The sequence below is a fragment of the Lathamus discolor genome, chromosome Z (genome assembly GCF_037157495.1).
Source record: "Lathamus discolor isolate bLatDis1 chromosome Z, bLatDis1.hap1, whole genome shotgun sequence".
Lineage (NCBI taxonomy): Eukaryota > Metazoa > Chordata > Aves > Psittaciformes > Psittacidae > Lathamus > Lathamus discolor.
This window is the reverse complement of record NC_088909.1, coordinates 90,400,579-90,408,601: the sequence shown is the minus strand read 5'-3', so window position 1 is coordinate 90,408,601 and position 8,023 is coordinate 90,400,579. Positions and strand designations below refer to the sequence as shown.

General features: G+C 42.3%; 1 protein-coding gene across 1 annotated transcript in view; it reads right to left on the bottom strand.

The window, feature by feature from the left end:
* Positions 1-7,741, bottom strand: part of LOC136004830 (3',5'-cyclic-AMP phosphodiesterase 4D-like) — a 183,989-nt gene extending 176,248 nt beyond the window's left edge. The window contains exon 1 of the mRNA XM_065661717.1: positions 7,447-7,741. The gene's annotated coding sequence lies outside the window, so the exon portion shown is untranslated. The remainder of the gene's footprint in view (positions 1-7,446) is intronic.
* Between the last annotated feature and the right edge of the window lie 282 nt (positions 7,742-8,023).

Sequence of the window (8,023 nt, the reverse complement as noted above, 5' to 3'; positions counted from 1 at the left end):
CTCTGGACCCTTTTAAATGGTTCTTGATGAAAAATTACTATGCAAAAAGAAAACAAAAAAAAGTGCTGTAAATCAACAGTTTATAGCAGATACTCAAAGTGATATTCAGTTACCTTATTTACATCCATTAAAGCAATCACCTCCAAACAAGTGCATTTATTAACCAAAGGGGCTAATGACAGCAATAGCATACATACAAATAAATTATTAAAATATATTTTAAAAGCTGCAATATTATACAGCTTAACCTAGAATTTTTAAAATGTTCTAATTGTGCCTATGGGATGCAGACAAAATCTTCAGTTACCTGTATCTATTGGCAACCTTGTCACCAGCCCATATTCTATTTGACAAACACTAAAAAGAAATACAATAGCTTCTCAGACTTGGAACTTGCGTTCGTTACCATTGCAAGCCATGTCTGCAAATTGAAAAAGGAAGTTCTATAAATTTCAGTTTCAGCATCTCACTGCCATAAGGAAAATAAAGCAATTACCAGCTGGTTTTTTTTTCCACAATGATTGAGGATTAGCCTCCTCCAGAGAAAAACATTTGCTAATGAAAGGGGTAAATTAATATATATACATGCTAAGATGTTCTTTTTCAGACTAATTCAAGTGGGGTGCTGCCTTTACCTCCAAAATCAGCTTCATAGTCCTCCTTTCTACCCTACCGTCCAGTGAGATTATGACAGGCTCTGCTGGTAGGAGGCAGAATACGTCCCACATCTCCCTGTGAAAAACACCCTTCTCACACCTTTTACTTCTTTTTATTACTTTCCCAATTTAAATGCGAATGAGCTAGCTTTAGTTACCTCAACAAAGAAACCTACCACAACTCTCAGTTACACCCTGTAAGAGTGGCAGCCTCTGCTTTCCTTCTCAAGATCACAAAGAGCATTAGCTCCTACCATTTTCACAGTGCAGGAGATATACTTAGCCTGACACCCACACTCAGTGGGTTTTCAAAACAAAAATCCACTGCAGTCCCATAGTAAATTGGTATATTCCCTTATTCAGTGTATGACTCTGGATAATATCACATTGCCAGTTTACTGCTGTTAAATTTAAAATGAAATAATTTACTGAAATAAAATATGCAGTTAAGAAAAGCCTCTCTGAATAACAGGAATGTCTGAGGTAAAGCAATACAGTTAATCCCAGTACTTAGGATTCTATTTTTTTCTATCTTGTTAAATTATTCATCTCCTTAATAGGAGTTTTCTGCATGTAATTTATTCTTTCCCTACTAGGCTCTCTTTCAGACCTCCCTAATTTATTGTGTTTCTACATCTGCTGCACTGGTATCAACTTGACATCTACTAATAAAGTCAGCAACCTTTAAAGTAGTGCATTCCTCTGCCAGTTACCTTTTTTGAAAAATGGTTTCTCTCTCACTATTTGAAATATTTCTGGAAACTTTTTAAACAGTACAGCATACAGCTTAGAGAAAAACGTATCGCACAGGAACTTCAACACTAATCTGCCCAGAGGTTAGGCTTTCTGGCAGTCTGAAGGGGAATCCCATTTTCATACATGAAAGTGTCTGGGCACAGTAGACACTGAATGTTTAACTGATTGGAAGAGGCCGGCACAGCCTAGGTATGTGTGAAGCAGCTTGGCAGTTGCAGCTGACTCTAGGGGAAGTGCTAATGAGGAGGTGCTAATGAGGAGCACTTCCTTCCTCATCTCTCTTTAGCTAAGTTAAGGCCTGTGGAAAAAGGGCCTTGTCAGTGGCTGTTAGGTTGTACAAAAGCATGCAATATTGTTACAATCCAATATATCTCAATTTTTTCAAGACACTTTCAACCCCATTGTGGGTTCTGCTGTTCATCCCTTAGATTTCACATTCCTTTATTCCTGCTGTTTGAAGAGTGCCTTGTAGATGACCAGATATAGATGAGCTGAAACATCTGCAGACTTACTTGATCCTGCTGAACATATTTATGCTTAGCTTTCCTAGGATTCCTTGCAATTCATGAGTCCACACAGAGGTGATTATTACCAGTTTCTCTGTACGGACTAACTGTATTAGCAGCATCTACAAAATCACCCCTTGCAACACATGCACAGAGATTACACAGAAAGAAAGGCCTATTGCTATCGTACCCAGTTCTAAAAACAGCAGGGAAATTCTGCACAGTAGGACAGTGTTGGGAATAGTAGATATAAACAATGGAAGTAGAGATCTGCAGGCAGGCTACCAGAGAAGTTCTGACTGTTTACAGTTCTGATTAATCAGCAGGTAAAATCTGCTAGTGAACATTACATGAAGAATAGTATTTGGAAACAAGCACTGTGTGTTGAATTACTTGAGGTATAAACAAACATACAATAGCTTGATAAAGAATTTGTCCATGTCTCCAGATGCTGATTTTATTTTATACAGCAGCAATGCCAACAAATACCAGATTGTAAAAGATAATTCTACTTTGTATGATAGTTTTGTGAAGGAAATCTTTTGTGCACAAGGAAACATGGAAAATATGCAAGGAATGGAACACATGATCCGTGAATACACATCTTACGTCAAAAGCAGAAGGACCTCATCCAGCATGTAACTATAGAATGATTTAGTGCAACAGTATGTATAAGAATGTGAAACTCCTGCTTACAGTAAACAAGAACAACCTCTAGTTCAAGTTACATTATACGGCTACAAAAAACAAGCTGAAGAAAGAGTGTATGCATAGCAGACCTTTTGGAAATTAAAAAAAAAGTCCTGGGTACATGTAAACATTTAGGAACCCAAGGATTCATCTGTACTGCTGCTTCAGACACACTTGAACCAGCTAGCTGCAAAGTTAACTGACAATTTAATATAAAAGCAATGAAAGCAATCTTCATAGCTAATCAGTTCTGCATGGAGGGGGTGTTATATGGCCTGGCTGTAGTACTTACACACCTCAATATGTAAGCCTGCACAAAATTATGCTCTATGATATGATTTTGTTTGTATTATGCTCAGGATGGAGGTGCTCCAAGACCCCAAAGAACTTCTAAGCCAACTTGATATTCAGTAAATATTATTATTTCAGTACCTAGAATAATTACATATTATTGATTTTGAAATAGAATAGTTGCACTGAGTCAGACTGAAAATTAATTGAGCCCCGTACCCCAGATTTGAAAGTTATATAGGATACTTAGTTATATAGGATGCTTATAGACCATCACCAAAACAAAACACAACACACACACACACAAATGAAAAGTTAAAAAAAATAAATAAGAAAAAAAAAAAAAAAGGGAAAAGAAGGCTTTTTATTAGCACCATTTCTCTTTTAATAAAGCCTGAAGTGTTTGGCTAAGGTTAGAACTCATTTCACATGCAAACAAAGGAAAAATACCCACTCCATACAACACTTATTAAAAATATGGGAGTGTAGAATTCCTCACAGTTTAACACATGCCAAGGAAGACACAATATTAAGCAACTTTTTCCATGATCACTGACTCTGGAATGGAATCCAGTCTTTCAAATCTTATTCCAGGATTTAAACCACAAAGTACCTATCTCCATCACTATTTACTGCACTGAGTTACAGCTTATAAATTACCTGTGAAGCAGTGAGGTTATATAAACTGCTACTGTATGACTGAACATCTTGCATACCTAGAATCAATTTTATGCTATCAAAGTTGTATTACCTGTATCCCAGACCAGCAATGATGAAAGATTGTTAAATTTCACTGGTCCCCTGGAAAGTTGTCTGATTTAGACTAATGAGAGGCTGAAGCCAAGGGAAATCACTCTACAGACAGATAGGAAAAGCCTCACGCTCACAGGCCCTTGTTCTCATGGGGGATTTCAACCACGCTGACATCTGTTGGAACGATGGCACTGCACGGCACAAGCAATCCAGGAGGTTCTTCAATTGTGTGGAAGACAACTTCCTTCTGCAAGTAATAGAGGAGCCGACAAGGAGAGGTGCCATGCTTGACCTTGTGCTCACCAGCAGGGAAGGGCTTGTTGAGAATGTGACACTCCAGGGCAGCCTTGGATGCAGCGATCACGAGATGGTCGAGTTTGAGAACCTCAGGACAGTGAGAAGAGCGTGCAGCAAGCTCACTGCCCTGGACTTCAAGAGAGCAGACTTTGGCATCTTCAGTAATCTGCTTAGTAAGGTTCCATGGGATAAAGCCCTAGAGGGCCCAAGACTGTTGGTTGATATTCAAGGATCACCTGCTACAAGCTCAGGAGTGTTGAATCCCAACTAGAAGGAAGTGCGGCAGAAGGGCCAGGAGACCTCCTTGGATGGATAAGGAGCTGCTGAGGAAAATTCAAAGGAAAAAAGAGGCTTATAAAAAATGGAAGCAAGGACAGGCGGCCTGGGTAGAGTACAGGGATGCTGTCCGGGAAGCTAGGGACCAGGTTAGGAAGGCTAAGGCCCAGTTAGAATTAAACCTAGCCAGGGATGTTAAGGATAACAGGAAGGGATTCTACAGGTATATAGCAAACAAAAAACAGACTAGGGACAACATAGGGCCCCTGAGGAAGCTTTTGGGAGAACTGGCTACACAGGATTTGGAGAAGGCTGAGGTTCTGAATGACTTCTTCGCCTCGGTCTTCACTGGCAAAGGCTCTGACTGCACCACCCAGTTCTTAGAAGGTAGACGCAGGGAGTGTGAGAATGAAGACCTTGGGCCCACTGTAGGAGAGGATCTGGTTCGAGACCATCTTCAAAATCTGAACGCACACAAGTCCGTGGGACCTGATGGAATCCATCCGCGGGTCCTGAAGGAGCTGGCGAATGAAGTTGCTAAGCCACTGGCCATCGTATTTGAAAAATCATGGCAGTCAGGTGAAGTTCCCGACGACTGGAAAAAGGGAAATATAACCCCCATTTTCAAGAAGGGGAAAATGGAAGACCCGGGGAATTACAGACCAGTCAGTCTCATCTCTGTGCCTGGCAAAATCTTGGAGCACATTCTCCTGGACAACATGCTAAGGCACATGAAAAACAACAAAGTGCTTGGTGGCAGCCAGCATGGCTTCACTAAGGGGAAATCCTGCCTGACCAATTTGGTGGCCTTCTATGATGGGGCTACAGAATTGATGGATAAGGGTAAAGCAGTTGACGTCATCTACCTGGACTTGTGCAAAGCGTTTGACACTGTCTCACACAACATCCTTCTCTCTAAATTGGAGAGATATCAATTTGATGGATGGACCACTCGGTGGATAAAGAACTGGCTGGATGGCAGCACACAAAGAGTTGTGGTCAATGGCTCAATGTCCGGCTTGAGACCAGTAATGAGTGGTGTCCCTCAGGGATCGGTGTTGGGACCGGTCTTGTTCAACATCTTCGTCGCTGACATGGACAGTGGGATTGAGTGCGCCCTCAGCAAGTTTGCCGATGACACCAAGCTGTGTGGTCCGGTTGATATGCTGGAGGGAAGGGATGCCATCCAGAGGGACCTTGACATGCTTGTGAGGTGGGCTGATGCCAACCTTATGAAGTTCAACCCTGACAAGTGCAAGGTCCTACACCTGGGTCTGAGCAATCCCAGGCACAGCTACAGACTGGGCAAAGAAGAGATTCAGAGCGGCCCTGCAGAGAAGGACTTGGGGGTGCTGGTCGATGAGAAAATGAACATGAGCCGGCTTCAGTGTGAGCTTGCAGCCCAGAAAGCCAACCGTATCCTGGGCTGCATCAAAAGGAGCGTGACCAGCAGGTCGAAGGAGGTTAGCAGCCTTCCAGTACCTGAAGGGGGCTTATAGGGATGCTGGGGAGGGACTCTTCGTCAGGGACTGTAGTGACAGGACAAGGGGTAACGGGCTAAAACTTAAACAGGGGAAGTTTAGATTGGATATAAGGAGGAAATTCTTTCCTGTTAGGGTGGTGAGGCACTGGAATCGGTTGCCCAGGGAGGTTGTGAGTGCTCCATCTCTGGCGGTGTTCAAGGCCAGGTTAGATGAAGCCTTGTGTGGGATGGTTTAGTGTGAGGTGTCCCTGCCCATGGCAGGGGGGTTGGAACTAGATGATCTTGAGGTCTTTTCCAACCTTAACTATTCTATGATTCTATGATTCTATGAAATCAGTCCACACTGACTGGTCCATGAAACAAGAAGGGTAGCAGAATTATTCCAGAAACAGCAGAAGATATGGGGATGTCATTAGGAGTCTCAGTAACTAGAGGGCTATAGAAGAATCTATAGACTTGTCACAGATAGCACAGGAAGCTTGATCCAAGGGAGAACATCACAGGAGACAAGCATGTTTAAAAAATGCTTTCAATTGCATGTACTCTGTTTCCCACAGAGCTAAGAAATGCAGATGTAGAGATAGAAGAGAAACTTCATGATCTAGAGAACTAACTTTCGTAAGAAAGGGCTGCTTTTCTCCATAGTAACTACTAACACCTGGTCAGGAATTATAAGACTGTCTCCAAGAGCCTCAGACAGCATGTCTTAAAAGAATGATAAGCCTTATACTCAGACACATGCCAGATAACTGAAGCCCAGCACTAAGCAGACCCTGTGCCCCTGTCAATAAACCTAGTAAGCACCCAGCTGTGGAAGCCCTACAAAGCTTCCATTTCCTTTCTCCCAGAAAAGTCTGATTGTATTAGAAGAACTTGTTTACATTGCAAACCTAAGCACTAGAATCTTTAGAATGGCAGCTCTACAGCTGCACTCAAAATCCAGACCCAGCGGTACGAAGTTTGGATTCCTTTGAGGAAAGATAGCAACTGTGTCAGAAACAAGCTATAGAACTATAAAATCTGGCATTTCCAACTTCTGAATACTAGATTTCAGAAAAAGTGTGGTTTGGGCAGGATTTACAGGGGAGGCTTTTCTAGGAGGAGGAAAGGTATATAGCTTCCTAGATTCATGTTGAGAAAAACAACATGCATTGTATCTGCCACTCCAAGCCTTCAGCAGTGGTTGGGAAGAGATGATAGTTGTTGGCCCACACAGTGGACTACACATAACATATAACATTTAAGCATATAAGCATACAGATAACATTTAAAGACATTACTGACAACCACAGGAACTTGGTAGCCTTGTGGCATGGGTGAATCCCTGGGGCCAAAGCAATGGCTCTCAAGGAGGGAGAATGAGTACTGAAGAATGAACCCTCCCATGATCTCTCTCCCTGTCCTAACAAGGGAGCATCAGGATTTTCTTTCATTGCTCCCGGCTGGGAAAAGTAGAAATGTTCACACTGTGCCATCTTGGTCTCCTATAAATAGAACCAAGTACGAAAAAAAGTGGGGAAGATTAAACCAGCACATTTCCTCCCTGGTGAAATTCCCAGATGTACCATGAGTCAGGTGATCCATGCAGAGTGATATTAACACCAGGAAAAGCTGAAGCACTTTGTGAGACCCCCAACAAGTCACTGGGAGAGAAAGGAGAGGCAGAGTGCTGTCAGGAAGAAATTAAAGTTTCAGGGTCAAGGGAGAAGAGAGGAAAACAAAATCACCTCCTCTATACCTTTCCTTGGAGCCCCACAAGTACAGTGGTAGTGATGGATCTGTGCAGGGCTGGACGTTAGCCCCGTTCGTCCCTCTCCTGCTCTCCAGCAGTCTCAGGTGTTCTTAGTGAAGCAGCAGCTGTCCCTGGCAGAAGCAGTGTGAGCCCAGCTGAGTTCATACATGCAGCTATTTTAGCACATTGCCTTTTCTTTCTTCTCAGACAAAATTCTGGCTATTTAATACTTCAGATAGCTCAGCCAGACCTGAATAGGATTTAACTGGGCAGAAAAAAAAAAACAGCCCTAAACAAAACAGTTCTTTCAGTTGTGGCATTCATTTTCTCAAACAACTGATGTGAACTAGGGCACAAGAAACTTTAGAGGAAGTTTTCTTTCTGGTGGGAAATATTAAGCAATAAAGTAAGAAGCAGAGCAGGTCACATTGTTGGTTGCAAAATGCCAACTGAAATTGTCTTAAGAACATGAAATGGGCCTTTTTTAAGAACTGTCAGTGTCATCTCCAGACCGCAATCAAATTGAATAAGCCTATGACAGGGAAAGCCATGCTGGGTCTTGCTTTCATCCTCTCTTCTCTGT